Source organism: Centruroides sculpturatus, unplaced genomic scaffold (assembly GCF_000671375.1).
Source record: "Centruroides sculpturatus isolate CEXI.00-Female unplaced genomic scaffold, Cexi_2.0 scaffold544, whole genome shotgun sequence".
Classification (NCBI taxonomy): domain Eukaryota; kingdom Metazoa; phylum Arthropoda; class Arachnida; order Scorpiones; family Buthidae; genus Centruroides; species Centruroides sculpturatus.
In genome coordinates this window covers 215712-233926 of record NW_019384736.1, presented here as the reverse complement: position 1 = coordinate 233926, position 18215 = coordinate 215712, and the positions used below count along the sequence as shown (strand labels likewise).

Below are 18215 nucleotides of genomic sequence, written 5' to 3'. Positions count from 1 at the left end.
TTTCGAGCAAGGATTCTCGCTCTGTAGAGTTCATGCGGTCTTGATATAACTATATCTTATATGTATATTATTGTATATATTTTTATAACTATATAGGCCTATACATAAACCTATATAGGTATTCCTTGATTAACACGGTTAATCAATCTCTCCGTTACACGTATATAAAAATCGAGAAGGTCATATACAGTATCTATTGATATGTTAAGTAAAGACAGCCGGTAAAGTCGCGTTAATTAAAACTTGTCGCGTATAAAAAGGAATTGCCGCAATTAATTTCGTGCGTTAATCAAATCACCCATTATCAAGGGATACCAGTATATTGTTATATACGAACCTCCAGTCTGCACCGGAAGCACGTGATTTTTAAAAATTAAAATATCGTTGAAAACTGCAGATGATGATGTCACAATAAATAATTCGTTCTAGATGAATTTATTATACTAAAGTTCGTTCACATCATACATTTGTCAACTTTCAACAACCAAGAATCAACTCAGAAAGTTTACAAAGCGCCTAAATATTAATACTTTGAATAATGATTCTTTAGATATAATTCGGAACAAAATTGAGCGATGTATGCTATGCCCCATGGGCTTAAAATAAAAAGCCAATCGTACAGGTTAGAAGCTATAATTTACGAGTAAAATACACAAGAGAGGCTTATCTGGACTAAACTGCATCAACACTGCAACGTTCACATGTGAAATTCTGTTGTTTTTGGATGAATCCGAATTTAAGCCGCAGGGATCCTAATAGAAAACACCATCTTTCTCGTAAGGCATAGAAATAATAAGATAATATGGATTGCTTTAAACTTTCTGGAGAGTTAGATGGTGCAACAAAGGTGTCAGCAGGCTACTATTTATAGATCTGTAAATCAACAGTTCTGCCATAACATCCCATCAGCCAAGCTAATTCTAACAAATCAAGGATTAATTTCGTGTCAAAATCCNTATATATATATATATTAATCAGAAACTGTATCATACGTTACTGTATTTTAGTTATCAAATTAGTCGTCAATCTTTTTAAAATAATTCTCATTCAATTGTCTTTTGCCATCTTGTCACCCGAGCGCGCTGCCATCACCGGTAATCAATCTTTCTAAGTTGATGGATTACCAGTAAAGTTAGTGGGAGGTATTGTATTTTTGGTGGGAAATTTTTTATACAATATTGTGTTATTAGATACTGCATCGTTATTTGAGCAGTCTAGGATGCTGAGCCTAACAATTTTTACTTTCCCGGCTGTTATATCTAACAGAGGAAAAGTATGGCGATCAGTCAAAAAATGTTCCCAAGATTTTTACAGTTTTGGACATAAGACACCTTGATACGTCGAGATATGCAAAAAAATTCCGGAGGAGGGTAATTTCTGTGTGCATAGGTGTTAGTGTTTGTGTGGGGGTATTATTTTGTCCACCTGTTTGAAGCTTAAAAACTCCTGTGTTTTTTGCCGAAAATTTCTGAAAGTTTGAATGGAGGTTTGTTTATTAGGAGGATTAATGATATTAAATTTTGGAGGTTAAAGGTCGAGGGGTGGGGAGATAATGGGGAGTCGAACTTAATGAGATGTTACCCGTTATTAACATTTACAATATTTATAAAACAGAATTTGTCATTTTATAACAGTTAAAAGTAAAAAAAATTGTTTTAATAAATACGATACGATAACAGATGGCTCCACCAAATTTTTGAATTTTGCCGGAAAAGTTGAGCAACTCGTAGCTGGTTTATTAACCCATTTTTCCTTGTGCGAAAGGCTTGTTATTGTTCTTATAAAAACTTTTCTACAAACCTCATACTTTGTGTCCTTTACTGTGCATTGTTCTTCACATCTGAAAACCATTAAACGCAATGTTTTTTCTTATTCGTTTTAATAAAAGAAAGAGAAAGGTTGTCAGGGACACCAACCCTCGTCTATGGTTAACGTTTCGTCGGTAGCCTACTTGCAGCTAGACTCAGAACTTTACATTTGCTCAATTTTTAATGGCCATGACATGGTGCATCATGGACGACGTCAACATGACAATCGTTGATGACCACCTTTTGCACATACGTAGACAACAGACCAAATGCATTCATTGAACCACTTTTAGTAGAAAGCTCTAGCGCGATAGACACGCAGTGTTACCAGTTCGGGTATTAAATTGATCTTGTACTTAAATTGGAGTTGACATAATTTCCATAATATAAAATTAAACGTAAGTAAAACACGAAGGACAGCTCTTGCAATTGTTGAACTGTTGGCTGCTTCAATTTATTTTGGAAAGTCCAAATATGGAATAGAGGAGCTTCAAGAACAAGTTTTCCTATATCACGTTAACAGTGAATCTCCCGCAAGTAGCTATAGTTTCATCCCCCGAGAGCAAAGACAATTCACACACTTTAACCTTATACTCTCTAGTGCTTAGTAATTGCCATCATCGCATCATGTTATTCTATCAAAAAGTTTAATTTTCAAAGAAACTATAAGGAAACGACTTAGCATGTTGGCTTCAAGGAATATTTCTGTAGAGTAGATGAACTTCGAACATTATTATTTCTATGTTTCTGCAAAAATTTCCTAAAGACTGTGTTGTGTAATTTTTTTGAAAAGAATATTTACAACTAGCAATGTATTACACGAAGTTGTTTTTAGAACTGTGCGTGCTATTATCCATTTCCATTTTTACAAAAATAATTGGCGAGGTGTTTTATCTGTGCATACTGTTTTTGTTGTGGCTCTTTGCTGATATAGGTGAAATATTAAAAAAACGGTATTTATAATATAAAGTATATTTAATTCTGTTTAATATTTTATGTCACTTTTCATCTTTATACGAAACAAAGATTACAATCAGTTTGGTTCACTCAATAAGAACAAAACCAAACCTGTTTAGAACAGAATTGACAGAATATGATTTTGCCATCTGTAATAAAATTACGATGGTTGCCAATCCACGGCTGTAAGAGCGCTAACTTAGATGATTTTACATTAGGCCTTGTTTCTTAAGTGCCTTACACAAAATATTTACACTAAAACCTCGATTCTAAAATATTCGTTATTGAAGGAACCGCCTGAAAAAACGCGTAAATGAAAAAACATTCATTACGAACAAGTCAATCTTCAAACGTATTCATTACGGAAACTGTCATTCATTAGGGACAAGCCAGACTGGACTGTTATTTTATTTAAGAGACAGCTATGCCCACGTAGAAATCAACTAATTAAAAAAATGTCAACAAAATATTTATTGATGAATATGCTTACAATATGTAAGATGCAAAACTTAGTTGGATGGTACAGGTTGAAAATGAAATCGTATATTTATTTATGCTGTTTTTAAAACTGCTAGTAGTACTCTAATTTTTTCTGATTACAAACATTTTTAAAAATTTGGGAAGGATTAATTTTGAAACTTGAAACTGTTTACGTTGAAATTTGGTGTCTTTCAATTTATGAATCCTTAAATGAATCCAAGAAAATCAGTTAGAAATGGTTTAACTGTTGTTGTAATACAATCACTCTTAAAATTTATAAGTTAAATTTCAGAGAAATGAAATTCATTGACAATTTGAAAGTTCATTAGCATTGGGCCGTTAGATTGATTAATTTCGCATTCCTACAATTTTTTTTGACTCCGTTCACTTAAAAACTGTAACTGCTTATAATTATCCTCATCACTCCTGCAGCGAATAAATTATCACCGATATTAACACTTTAGTGCAGGGCTTCTTAAACTTTTTTTATTCACGACCCCATTTATAATTGTGATTTTTTTTTCGCGACCCAAAAAAAATATAAAATAAAGATATATACAAATTTGCAAAAACAATAATGGAGTACTACCACAGTTCACTCTTGTGTTACAATGGAACAGAGAACTGAATACACTGAAAAGCGACAACACTGTATTAGTTCACACTACAGTGTTGCTGAATTGTTGTCTCGCTGCACCAGAAGTGACACAAAGCGCGACTCACGAAAACTATGACACAAACCGTGCCATTTTCAAACTCCCACAAATTATTTTCAATATTTTGCATTAAAATCTCGCGAACCCAAGATTTCGCTAAGCGACCTAAATGGGGTCGCGACCCATAGTTTAAGAAGCCTTGCTTTAGTGAATAGAAATAATTTACGTTAATAATATGTGTAGATTAAATGTTTTGTATGAAAAGGAACAAAGTAGGAGTTTAGGGCAATGTCCTAGCTTTAGTTACATGAAACATTATTCAGCATCACAATGAATACTTTTGGGAAACATCTGGATTTTAGATTTTGAAAAAAGTCTTTGGTACAAGTCTCTGTAGGGTGAACATGTTCGTCATAAATAATTGGATAAACGTTAATAAAACCTATATTCGTTTTATAAGTACAGAGTTAAGCACTAAGGGCAACTTGCAGATATCTAATAAAGCCAACCACTGCCGTATGCCATTGGGCTGTATAACGGCTAAGCCGTTATATAGCTCGATGGCATACATTACTATAATGTATCGGTTTTCGTAGTGTTGTTTGTTTGCAGATTATCTTTAGTCAATAAAAATGCTAGACAAGGATGTCTGCATGTCTGTTATATTTGGTTAAAGATTGAGTTAACTTTGATAAAAGACAGGTATAAAAAATTAAGAAATTATAATTATGGCATGGCGATGGATAAGGGAAAATAAATAGATGGTTTTTTCAATTGCATTAAAATTATTCTAAAATAAATAACTTATGCGTTCAATTAATATTTAATTACAATATTTTACGAGATACTTGTCAAGTTCACTATAAATGGGCCCTGTCCAATAAGCAAATAGAAACAACCCTTATCGTTGCTTTAATTGCGTAAAAAAATTTTGTACGTACATTTACATGACAAAAATAGACAATCACATTCTACGTTTAATATTATGTAGGAAAATTATCCAGTACAAAAAGTCATATACCGCCATTATTCTTTCATGAAAAGGAGGCTGAACTCGGAATTTTCTGGCCACGTGGCAGTGAGATTTCGTCTGTTTGTTTACAAACGTAAGAAATTTTTATTAAGTATTTTCGCCCATCATATGTTAATAAAAAATTAGATATAATTTAAATTCAAAACAGTTCAATTTTTATTTCGTTTTTGTTTTAATTATATAGTAATCAAAAATAAAGGAACTATTTATTATCTACAGCATACCAAGTAGGAGTGATGAGCCAAAATTAACGTATACGCAGAACACTTTAAGTGCTTACTTAGTCATAGTTAGCATGACACGTGAATAGTACAGCTCATTTTACGAATCTTGTTATAGATGTAAAAATGCGCACTAACAGGGACCAATCTATCAATATGTACAGTACTTAGTGAAGGAAACAGATTGTCCAAAATGTGACAAGATCACTGTGTGTTCTAAAAAGAGGTTGTTGAACTTTATAAAGCTTTCAGAGCCACAATCATGCACACACGCACTTACCGGCCAGGATAGATGAAGCTATCTGTTCTATATAACGGGAGTGACCAAACGTTATTACGACAGTAACCATATACAGTATCTCTTATCGGAAATAAACCGAGAACGGTATCATGTGTGTACAATATACACAGTAGTTAAAATACTATATTTATTACTGTTTTATAGTAAACGTAACTTTACTTTATCCGGTATCAGTAGAGTAACAACATTTACAATTAACATTTACATAAGTATTTTGTGATCAACTAAATCAGAGTTTTCAAAGCATTTTTGTTTTTATCTCACGGCACATTTGAACCGATAATTAAATTTCAGCGGAAAAAATCACGTGATTTAAAGTTGTGTTTGAAAACATTCTATCGTCATATTACTTGCCACTTAACCCAATTATTTTCGTCTGTATTTTTTTGTAAATTAAATAAAACAGTATTGTTGTTCCTTACAATAGTAGCAGGGTATAACAATAATTATGTAAATGAAAATTATTAATTTAAATAAGAAGAGCAATTAACATTAATTCTTAATTTGCATTTAAAAGTGGAGTGATAATTGACTTTAGAAAGATGCCCAATGCCCCGCTATTTCTAAGTTAAAATAATTTGAACTAAATATGGACAATTATAGATACATTTTTGATTTTAAGAAAATTTCATTTTTAATAAAATAACCCGGTGTTATCTAAATATATAAAACTAGCTGTTACCCGCGACTTCGCCCGCGCGGATTTTGCAAGCACCCACCATTTATATTCAGTATTTCAACAACCATGGTAATTATTATATAACATCTACCGCTGAGAATGATGAGGATTGCTGAGAATCAAACGAACTGTTTTCAATTTGATCAATTTTCTGGAACGTTTACAATCTTTCTATAATCGAACCAATATGCAATAGCAAATTCGAATTTAAAACGATTCGAACATTTGGTTAATAAATCGAAATATATGAAAACATTTCAGACAATGTTATAAATATTTTCATATATTTTGATTTATTAACCAAATGTTCGAATCGTTTTAAATTCGAATTTGCTATTGCATATTAGTTCGATTATAGAACGATTGTAAACGTTCCAGAAAATTGATCAAATTGAAAACAGTTCGTTTGATTCTCAGCAATCCTCATCATTCTCAGCGGTAGATGTTATATAACAATTACTATGGTTATATAACATATATGAATATAAATGGTGGGTGCTTGCAAAATCCGCGCGGGCAAAGTCGCGGGCTTATCATTAACTAGCGTAACAGCTAGTTAATGATAAGCCATTTGCGAAAAAATAAAGATAAGTGAACCTTTTGTCACGCACTTTCAGCTAGTAATAATAGCAATCAGCGGCGCCCGCAGGCTATAAAAGGGAGCACAAGCTATTAAAAAAAAGCTTTGTACTGTACGTTATTCAAACTCTACGATTCAACGTCACATCACGCTGCCACAAGGTGGCACTGGTAGCATTCGGGTTAAATTGGCTTTGAAAACAAGGGCTAACTTGTGGTTTCGGTCAACATGTAAAGAAGTTGAATGGGACAACGGACAAATATCGTTATTAGTCTCTCTTAAATTTTTCAGAATAGAAGTCATGAATTTTCTGTTTTGTGTCCCCTTGGATATTAGGAAAAGGGCAGCCGAGATACAATAGTTTTTAATTTTACATTATATTTTAGCGTTAGCAATTATTTGCATATACAGTATACCATTTTTAGTTATTTTACTTATTTTCAAATAGTTGAGACCCGACTAGATATTATTTAACAAGGTTCTATATTATCCGAGATGAATTGAAGACGGGTAATTGTTGTCAAAGAACGTAGTACAGAGAAGTTCCCTTTATGAATCGTGGCCGACAATTGCACGGTATTTGAAAGGAGATCTAAGTTTATAAAAAGAATTTACTCTAATTACTTACGATAGTACGGCTTAAATTATACATTAAAATTCATTTGTTCAATAAGTAGCTCTAATTTGAAAATATGCTACGGTTCATTGTACGGGTTAATTTTGATAAATTAATCAGTTAATGTTTCGTTTTTATCCAAGTAACCTATGGTTCACATTACCTCAGCTAATCGAGAATCTATTTAATCGTCTTACAGACATTCATTTTTGGAATAAGTAAATATGTAAATCATTTAAGTGACATTGTGCCTATGTTATGTCATGATTTACACATGAATATTTTCTGTGGTGTTTTATGGAGAACACTTGAAAGTTTAATTAATTCATTTAGGTTGTTAGTAGTTCATTCTTTAGTATTTTTAAAATTACTTATAAAAGCAAATAATATACACTTATTTATATATATTCATGATTTTGCAACGTAGAAGGTTATAATTATAATAATAATTATTATTATAATTATACTAATTATTATTATTGTTATTATTTTATTGTCGAATGGACTCGTACATCAATAGTTTTTTGCAAGCCTATACTAGAAATTTGCTGCTTGCACGCATTTCATTTAATGAGAATACAGTAACTAAATGCAAAACGCCGGCTTGTAATATAAAGTGGAATGAATCCTCGATAATGTATCTAATTTTCTACAAACTTCCGAAAGTTAACAGATAATAGGACATTTAGTTCTTGAAATGTTTTGTCGATAGATTAATTCATACTAGAAATCTCTGCTAACTCGGACCAATTACCGGTGAATCAGAATTTACTAAAGTCCGACTGGGCTGGATGTTTTCGATGACGTGGAAAACGAGAAAGTAGATATACGTACCGTAATTATGGTCAGTTCTATATAGAAATTTTACTAAGCTTTATTAGGTTATCGAATTTAAAATTACAGGAAATGAGCTCAAAAAAATTTTATGACAATATAGTAATGTACAGTCTTTAGTAACTTACTGACTACATTATAATACGCGGTATCGGAAAGACTTTGGTATCGAAAACTTAAGTATATAATTTTTTTTATTGTTAAGACATTTTAAATTATTATACAATTTTTCAAGAAAATTGTCCGAGGTATGCGAGGTCCGAGTTGACAGTGGTTTGCTGTATGTCTAAACAATAACATAATTGATTTTTAAAATAGCTTCAGAAACTAGTGTCTTGAATATTCTCATATTTTTCTATATTTATATTTATAGTTATTTGATGATTTTATGTTCAATGTTGAGAAATTGATTTTAAATTTAATTTCTCGTGAAGCTGGTGTACGATTATTCGTATTTAATGTCTGAAATTGTACGAAAAAGTAGACAGTTTCTAATTGAGTTTTTCACGTTCTGTTACTTTTAAGACGGTAAAATTATATAGTTCGCTTTCATCTTAAATTATTGAGTTAATCCAATATGCATAAAAAATTAAAATTTATTTTTAAATACAAGATTTAAATATTTAAAAAAATTGTTATTCTTTGAGAACTTTTCAATTTTTGTTTTGAACCTTTTAAAAGTAGTTTTCGTTATTTTTATCTGAATTATTTTTTTGTTTGTTCACACTTTTAATGGACGTGAAAGCTTTAAAAATTTTCTGAAATCACAAGTTAGTCTTTAAATTCTGTTTTGATTTTATTTTATTGAAAGAATTAAAGTGAAATTTATTGTTGTAAACTTCTCAGTATCTTTGATATAGTAACTAAATAATAGCATTATATCATATCATAATAATCGTCATTAATTGCTGTTTATGAAGTTTAAATTGTTTTATATATAGGAAAAGTGGAAAAATAGTGTACTTTGCTATTAATAGAAAACAACAGACAATGGAAAATTTAAGAAGGAAACTGTAAACAATCTGTTGTATAAATTTGAAAGCAGTTATGAATATCGGAGGTGTGAAAGAAAATTTAAGAAAGTTTTGTAAAAGATCACAGCATGGTAAGTTAATTTATTTGCGACATTAAATTAATGCTAATAATGCAGAATACAGTAGAGCGTCGTTTATCCGAATCAATTGCGGACTGAGGTTGTTCGTATAACTTATTTTTCGGATAACCGATTAAGCTATAAAAAAATATATTAACCTATCCCGTGTCGAAATTTTTCTCCGTTGAGTGTCGCTTCGCGTTGAATCTTCGTCGATGTTAAGTGTAACGTAAACTTTTTAAAATAATAATCGTGGCTATTGTATCATTAAAAATTATTTCTTTATTTTTTACGAACAAAATAAATACATTGAAATATATAAAAACTAAAAAAATTATACTTTAGAAGTTGATCTAGTATCAAAAAACGTTCGATTCAGCACGACACACAGTCCTCAGAAAAATACTACACAAAATACTAGTGCTGCCAGCTAAAACACACATACCAACAAAAAAATATTGGAGTACCCCAAGATGTAGCCAAAGATTGCAGCGTCACAGCACTAGCGAAAATTAAATTTGCCGACTGGAATGTTTTCAGTTAACCGACGTTTCGGATAACCGGCTTTCGGATAAAGAACGCTCTACTGTATTTTAAAAATAGTTTTATTTTTATTTATTTTAAGTTAAAATTATAAAACAGGAAAGATACTAATTATCCTGTCGTATATGGATACGTGGAATGATTCAATAATCATCTCCATATTCAGTGGTAGATTATCACCTTTATTCTAGTGATACAGGATCAGTGATAAACAAGGCATTTGCGCCAACCAGAGACTTGGAACATACGATTTATAAAGTACTCTTCACTGGATATTAGATTCCCTAACGCGGTCACTAACTCAGTCGATGTCATCCAGGTGCATAAACTATTAGTTGCGATAAATGAAGATATTCTTACATTTTGTGACTACAACACAGTCTTATTCCCGTTCATTAAAGTTGAAGCTGCTCTATCCCTGAGGAATAATACGTATTTTGTAACCTGGATTCGGCTGATTATAAAATATTGATTATCTAGACCTTTCTTTAATTCATGCTCTTCGTGGAACGGCTGTTTTTAAATCCAGATGACTTGGAATTCCTATAGGTTCGCCCGTTTTATACGATCTGTCGGACATAGGACGTTTAACTCAAGACACCATTATCATTAAAAGGTAACAACAAACTATAAAAGCTCTATGGTGCTATGTTGATGATGTACTCATCATTTCACAATCACGTAAGGTCTTTTACAGAAGACGTCAACAATATCTAGAACAACGGTGTAAACTACTTGGATATTACCGTTTACAAACATCTAAGGGAAGAATTTTTCGAAGGAGCACTTCGCTCGAGTCCTACATACATTAGAAATCATGCGACCTGGTATCATACAAAATAACATCATTACGCTCGCTGATTAAGAGTCGTTACATATTCAACGATAAATAAAGACTGTGATAATGAAATATTATTTATAAGAGTCATAGTGGCCATGCATTTGTATTTCCGGTAAAACTGGTTAACTCGACTAGCTCTCCTATAATCTGGAATGCCTCTAACGCCCACCCGTCTCGAATGCAGCGGATTCAAAGATAAAGAATCAAGGGTTATTTTCTGCATAAGTTTTCCAGCGGAACACCAAAGATACACATCAGTTGGTGGTGAAATGAATGCTCTTTGTTATGCAAATATTAAGAAACGAAAAGACTGCACATAGAACAGAAGAGAAAGCAAAGTAGTATATTTTCAAACTAAAGAGCATAAAAGTTTTTACTATTTAGCATCTACAATAAGAAATCTCTTTAAAAGAATGAATGAACATTGTACGTACGTCGGTTCGTAAAGCTGATACCTCGACTGGTACATTATTTCACAGGGCCTGTGATTAAAGTGTTAATCTTGTGAAATCATCCCATATTAAGAAAGAACATAACTTCGCTCCACAACTCAGAATGCTGGAACAATTATATATTTATTATCTAAATATATAAAATTTCTTGTCCTGACTGACTGACTGACTTAGTCACTGATTCATCATCGCCCAGAACAAACCGCTGAACCTAAAGAAGTGAAATTTGGTGCACAGTTAGGGTACGTCATGGAAACGCGCAATAAGAAGGGATTTTTCGAAATTCCCCAGCGGGGGGAAGAGGGAGAGGTTTAAGTCTTAACCGGAAGAACGGCTTCTACTGTACTATTTTAGATGAGATTTTTCGTTTTCAACTATGTTTAGTGAGTACTTCATTGAGTACTTAGGTGTATTAAATTGATAACATTTCAGATATTGTTATAAATATTTTTTATCTATTTCGATTTATTAACCAAATGTTCGAATCGTTTTAAATTCGAATTTGTTATTGCATATTGGTTCGATTATAGAACGATTGTAAACGTTCCAGAAAATTGATCAAATTAAAAACAGTTCGTTTGATTCTCGGCAATTCTCATCATTCTCAGCGGTAGGTGTTGTATAACAATTATAACTATGGTTGTTGAAATACTGAATATAAATGGGGTTTGTTTGCAAAATCCTCGCGGGCAAAGCCGCAGGTAACAGCTAGTTTTAACATAAAACGATGAGGTATTATAAATAAACATGATACGATCTTTCTAGAATATAAAAATGGTTATTGCAAACATTAAACGTACAGAATCTATCAACGACATATAATTAGTAGCATAATTTTCCCGTTTTTAAATAATTTTACTTACTTTTATTTTTATTTATTTAATTTTAATTATTATTTGTATTCGTTAAAATAACCTTTATCATTAGCCTTTATTTTTCTTTTAATTTTAAAAATGCGAAAAAATTTTACAAATTAGAATTAGAATAAACCTAATTGGAATAAACTATTATAAAATTATTAAACATGGAATTAGAATAAACTTAAATTAGTTTATTCTAATTCCGTGGTTGCTACCTTGTCAAGAAGGCTATGATTGATATATGTCGATGCGACATCTTAGACAATCAATCCCTGTAAATTATAAATTCGAAGTGAAAGAAACTAGTTACTTATAGTGTAAGTGGACAAGTTATCCCATTGATCAATCCTCCGGATAATCATTTATAAACTTTAGGAAATAATGTGAACATGCATTTTTTCCTCTTAAACTTTTATTAGCGTAATTGTTTTCACGCTATTCAAAAAAGCGCAGATACAGCAAAATACAGTATTTTGTTTTAATCGTACCAAGATTTTTACAGCTACCAAACAATTTTCATTTGATTACGTGAGCAGACTATTATTAACCAGTAGGTAATTTTCGTTTATAATAATTTGGCAAGGTTACTTTACTTTGGCAATTTGTGATTTGATTTTACTTTTGGAGTATTCCTGTCTTTGAATTAATGTTATAGTTATAAATATTTTGATTTATACTGTTGTATTTTTATAGTTATGAATGTGAGAGAGTTAGAATAAGACTATATAAAGTAGAAAAGATAAAACTTTCATGTGGAATGGGATCATGTTTATATTTTTAAATAAGAATTCGGCGAAAGCTTATATCTAATTTTCCATTAAAATAAGTCAGTACATAAAAAGGAAAATTTGAGACGATATCACGTAGAAAGCAGTTCTCACTTTTCCACGAGTTGTTATGAAACTCGTTGTTTTTATGGAAATACAAAATTTTAGAAATTTAGTGTTGAAGCACTAAAAGTGTTGTTGACTTCTGGACTAATACTTGTAAGCTTAATGCTTAAGGAAGAATGTTATTTCCTTGTGGTGAGGAGTTTTTCTTTTCTCAAAATTTGAAAAGAAACTAGAGTATTAGAAGAATTAGGATATGCAAGTAGAAAAATTTTAAATATATTAATTATAGTATAAAAACCTATATTAGTTAAACAAATCGTTTTAAGAGACAATTAACGAACAAAGATTATTTTGAATGAGTTACCATTCAGTAAAACTACGAGGCACATTTTACATTAAATAAGACAATTTTTGCGATAGATTGCAACAAAAGCTTGTTTTAAACTCTTCTTTGTGATATGATTTTCTTTACTTTTCGGTTTATTTATTATTTTCATAAAATTTATCAGAAAAAGAGTGAAAGGTATATATTTTACGTATTTAATGTTTACTGTAACATTTTATCTAATTTTACCCTAGTAATTATAGAAAAGTATTATCATATCATTATCTTGTTTAAAATTCGTATTTTGCTTTCTCTCATATTTTATTTTCTTCAGCTCTTACAACGACATCTCTCATTGTGTCAGTCCAAGGATATTTTTGCCATAATAAAACATTGTACAATTTTTACACTGATAACTATGTATACAATGAAAAGGAGTTTCTCTCTAAAGCTGCTATTTTCAAACACAAGTTCAGGAAAATCGATCTTGAGATATTAAAGTAAACGGTTATTTCTGAAAATATTACTCTGTATTTTATTTTATTGATCTATAGAACACAAATATTTATAGTAAGAATTTATTTAAATGTAATAATTTATCTGATGTTGACCTGTCAATCAAAACATACACTGTATAACGTCAGAAATTTTAGATTATTCTCGTGAGTTTAATGATTTCTTATTTATTTATATAAATTTATACATAAATCTATACTATATTTTCATAACCCGATCTTAAGTTGAAAATCATATCAAGTGATATTTGTTTTTACTTTTCCCCGGCATTGTTATATATAACAAAGGGAGAGTATGGCAATCGGTCAAAAAGTGATTCTCCAAGTTTTTTTACGTTTTAGGATTCGGGACCTCAAAACGTCGAGAAATGAAATGAAAAAAAATCAGGATTTTTCTCTATATGTTTGTTCGTTAAGTTATGGCAACGCAACACTTGGGCGATCTGTCTAGAGAATGCCTTCCGGGAGGTTTTTTAAGGGAAACTGACTCCTATTTAGGCGTTACAGACGTGGAGAAAACTCGGAAAACTCCACGTTGCCAGTCCGTTCGAGCGAGACCGAACCGCCAGTGTTCAGGATACGAAGACCGCTTGGCCATATGCTTGTATGCTAGTGTATGTGGGGGGGCACGATTTTTTTCACCCTCTTTGAATCTTAATAACTCTTGTGCTTTTTGTCAAAAATTTATGAAACTGTGTAGGGAGGTTTGTGTATTAGGGGGATTGATGCTATTAAATTTTGGTGGTCAAAGGTCGACTGGGTGAGGAGATAGAGGGAAGTCGTATATCATAACTCGAGTAGGGTCGGACTTAATGACAAGTTTACTCGTTATTAGCATTTACGATTTTCTACAAAATTTATCCCTATTGTCAAAATTAATTTTTTTTGCCATTTTATAATAATTAAAATTATAAAAAGTTCTTTTTAATAAAATATGACGGTTGGTGCCACAAAAATTCTCATTACAAAAAATTCAGTAACGAATGCTGAATTTTTTGTAATGAGAAAAATCTTATGACTTTCTTTTAAAGTGCAGTATATTTAAGTTTCGTTTATACGTCTAAAAATTATCCTGTGAAATGAAAATGATAAAATTCGAATTTGCTGTATTCGCATTTAGGTGATCAATATAAAATTTACTTGATAATGTTTAGTCATCGCCATTATATTGGCTTTGTTTTTTTATTTTAAATAATAAATAGTAAGTATTTCTATCAATACTTCTTGAATTATTTTTAGTTTATTTTATATGTATCTATCTGCTATCTTTTAAGTTATCTTTATATACATCACACAATAAAGCGAAATCTATTTCTAATTCATTGAAGTACAGTACTTGTGGTGTATGAATTACATTTACGTTTTATACATCATTTTGAAGCGTATTTAATGTAAACAGCTCTATTGCAACTATTTTGTCGTTTTATTTCATTTAAAACAATTAGAAACGGAATATTCTTAATTTCGCTTGTGCCGTAGTTGCGCTCCTCTCTGCCATTTTGGTTATTATACCCATTCCATCCAGTATAAGAACGCTTCCGAAAAGAACTTTTCGAGTTGGCATTATTTTCTTGATTTCCGATTAAATTTTACTTTTATATTATTAATGGAAGTATTATTGTAAATTAAACTTTGATCAGGAGGACTTGCATCATTTTTTTCGGATAAGAATGGCGCCAAAGCGAAGAACTCACAGGTAGGCGAGAAACCAAAAACTAGGTTCGTTGAAATGTCGAATATAAGTATTCATTTTGTATATAAATTCCCTGTGAAGATATTCCCACACAATTTCTTGGTATAGGCTACAACATTTTCTTATAACTTATAAATGAATTTATTTTCTGCTTTATTTTTCTTATTTATTTGTAATTTAATAATTTTTTACAGCAAATATTTTGCTAGGAGCAATTAGTTCAATAAAGAATAAGTTTAAATTTAATTAATTATCCTAATAAATAGGGTTGTAATAAATTGGAGAGCTTATCACATCAGGGGTGTGATAAGCCCTCCAATTTATTACAACCCTATTTATTAGGATAACTGATTGAATTTAAAGTCGTGGGCTAGAAACGTTTTTTATTATTAAAGAATAAGTTTTCTCTGATTTTTCTTCTTTATTTTTTTCTCGTTAATATTTATTTTGTTGTTAAAGTAAAATGTTTTTATGAATATTTCGGTTGAAATGTGATCGTTATCTAAGAAGAGTTACAGATTGCAACATTGTTTATGACTTATCAGCCAGGATTTCAGAAACGTAATAAAGTTGAAAATTTCAAAGTTTTTTGGACGCTGTTTTTTTTTTTTTTTTAAGAAATTTGAGTTGCTTCTTTTCAATAATGCTGCTAATGTGATAATGTGTTGAAAATGTCCACAATACATATCACTGTTCATGTTGATGATTGGGTTTTCACGGCACTTTCTTTCTTGCCAATTATCAATTATAAATTCATTTTGTAATGTGGCAAGAGATAATTTTTGTTTTAACTTATAGTTGTCATATTTACTTATTTACATTATTTTTCCATTATTATTCAGTTGTTTTGAGTTTTGAGGATTAAGTTCTGTTAAATTTCGACTGCAATCTCAACATTTTCAAACTAGAGTTTCATTGCATAATTTAACAGTAAGGTTTGCATAATAAATAGAACTGCATCCTACTATAATAATTGTAATTTGTAGTTTTTATTATAATTCTATAGTTGTAATTACCCGAATTGGAGTTGTAGTATTTAAGTTAAATATGTGGAATCTTTGCCGTTGTGAATACAACTTTATAACGTTGTTTTGTATTATACATTAACTTTTTATATTAAAAGTTGCGTTCGTTTTTTAAAGTCTTCATCGGTTAAACGGCATTTGAACAGAATCATTTTAGTTATGTTATAATAATTGCTGATGTTACAACATCAGCAATTATTATTAAGTTAGTAAGGCCAGTACTGGAATTTCCAGTTTAAAGTTTAGTTTTTTAAGATTTTGCTGCGAGATTTATTTCTGTTAACATTTTGGACTTGCCAGTTTATTTGGTTGGGCATAATGATTATCGTAGAACATTTACTTTAAAATTATATATAGATTATATCTAGATATAACCACTTTGATTAAAATTTCCTGTTTTAAGGAACATCATTTAAATTTTTATTTGTGATAATATTCTTAAATTATCGATATTATTATTAAAAGGAAAAAAAATTTTTATATTTCACTTAACTTTTGTTTGTCTTAATAGAATATGTTTTAATACTTCATTGTCATTTATTTCAAAAATATTTTATTTAGCCAAAAAATTTCCCATTAGTGACTGAGTTGGTGAAACCACTGAACACTGCTTGTATTTAACTAATATGTAACAACAACGTATTAGCTAAATACAAGTGCCAGAGAGTATAGGTGAGCGATGGCGAACCTGCATGTTACGCAGTAAATCCCGCAACGATTTCAAGATGCTGTCATTATATATTTAGGAAGCATTAAGTTTTTAAAATTATAGAAAAGTATTTGATAGATTTCAAAACATTGCATAAATAATATTAAAGCAGTCCTGAAAGAGTCTTAAAGCTGTCGTAAAACGTCTTAAAATCAAAAATTATGAACTCCAGATAGAAAAATAATCATCAAATAAATAATAATGATAAGTAATAAAAATAGTTTTCCCGTGGAAAGAAATATTTGTTTCCCTTATATTGATAATTACATGATAATTTTTGTTTTTATTTATATAACTTGTTGTTTTTTTTCTAATATAAATTAAAAAGTTAACAAAAATACTTTATTTATTTATTTAATTACTTAAGTGTAAATCATGGGTCAACTAATTAATTTACTAACCCACTTTTTCACCTATCTTCAGAGAAAAGATTCGCAATCTCTGTTATAGGTAATCAGTAGTGGACTGTTTGATAGCGTAGTAGCCATCTTTCCCTCGGCCAGTTTAAATTAAACATCCCAGAGCATCTCAAAATTAGTAGAAAATTGTGATTTAGAACTTAGAAATTATAACAAAAAGAAGAAAGTACTAGGAAGCTATCGGAAATAAAAGGAAAAAATCTAACATAAAATAAAGATTAACATTTAGCTTTAAAAAATGAGTAAAAGATAGAATACAAAGTAACATAAAATTTATCATACGAAAGATTTCCAAAAAGTTTAGAATGATATAGATAGAAAAGAAGACACGAATTGTTATGAAAACATAAAAAAACATATTTTAAATCAATCTTTTAAAATATTTTTATCTTAAAATTATTTAATAAATTCAATTTCTTTTACAATAACTGAAAACGTTAATTATTCAACATAAACGTATGATTTATCAATTATCTTACGAAGTCTGGAACCGTCTTTACTAACCTGTGGTCCTATTGGTCCGCATGTGACATGAGAGGTCCTACGGTAATATGCGGTTCTCAGTGCTTTGGCATGTGATTTTATTTTCCTGTTTTCTGTCTCATACCATTATGCAACCCCAATTAAGATGATATTCATGGCGAAGAACATGCAAAATAAATTTTGACTAGGGGAAAGATAAGAATAAATTATACAAAGTTATTATTAGCTTATATTATTTTATTATCTTATATGCTGGTGA

General features: G+C 30.4%; 1 protein-coding gene and 1 long non-coding RNA gene across 4 annotated transcripts in view; both read left to right on the top strand.

Annotated features, from left to right (window-relative positions):
* LOC111628280 (zinc finger protein 79-like) overlaps positions 1–18215 on the top strand; it is a 367779-nt gene that overhangs the window by 151583 nt on the left and 197981 nt on the right. The gene's annotated exons all lie outside the window — the stretch shown is intronic.
* LOC111628282 overlaps positions 1–18215 on the top strand; it is a 136753-nt gene that overhangs the window by 32669 nt on the left and 85869 nt on the right. Inside the window, exons 1-2 of one of the 2 annotated variants that reach the window (XR_002757151.1) lie at positions 6653–7968; positions 9107–9270. This is a non-coding gene — a long non-coding RNA (uncharacterized LOC111628282). Of the gene's footprint in view, positions 1–6652; positions 7969–9106; positions 9271–18215 lie in introns of those variants that run through there. The other variant, XR_002757150.1, reaches the window with a different exon arrangement.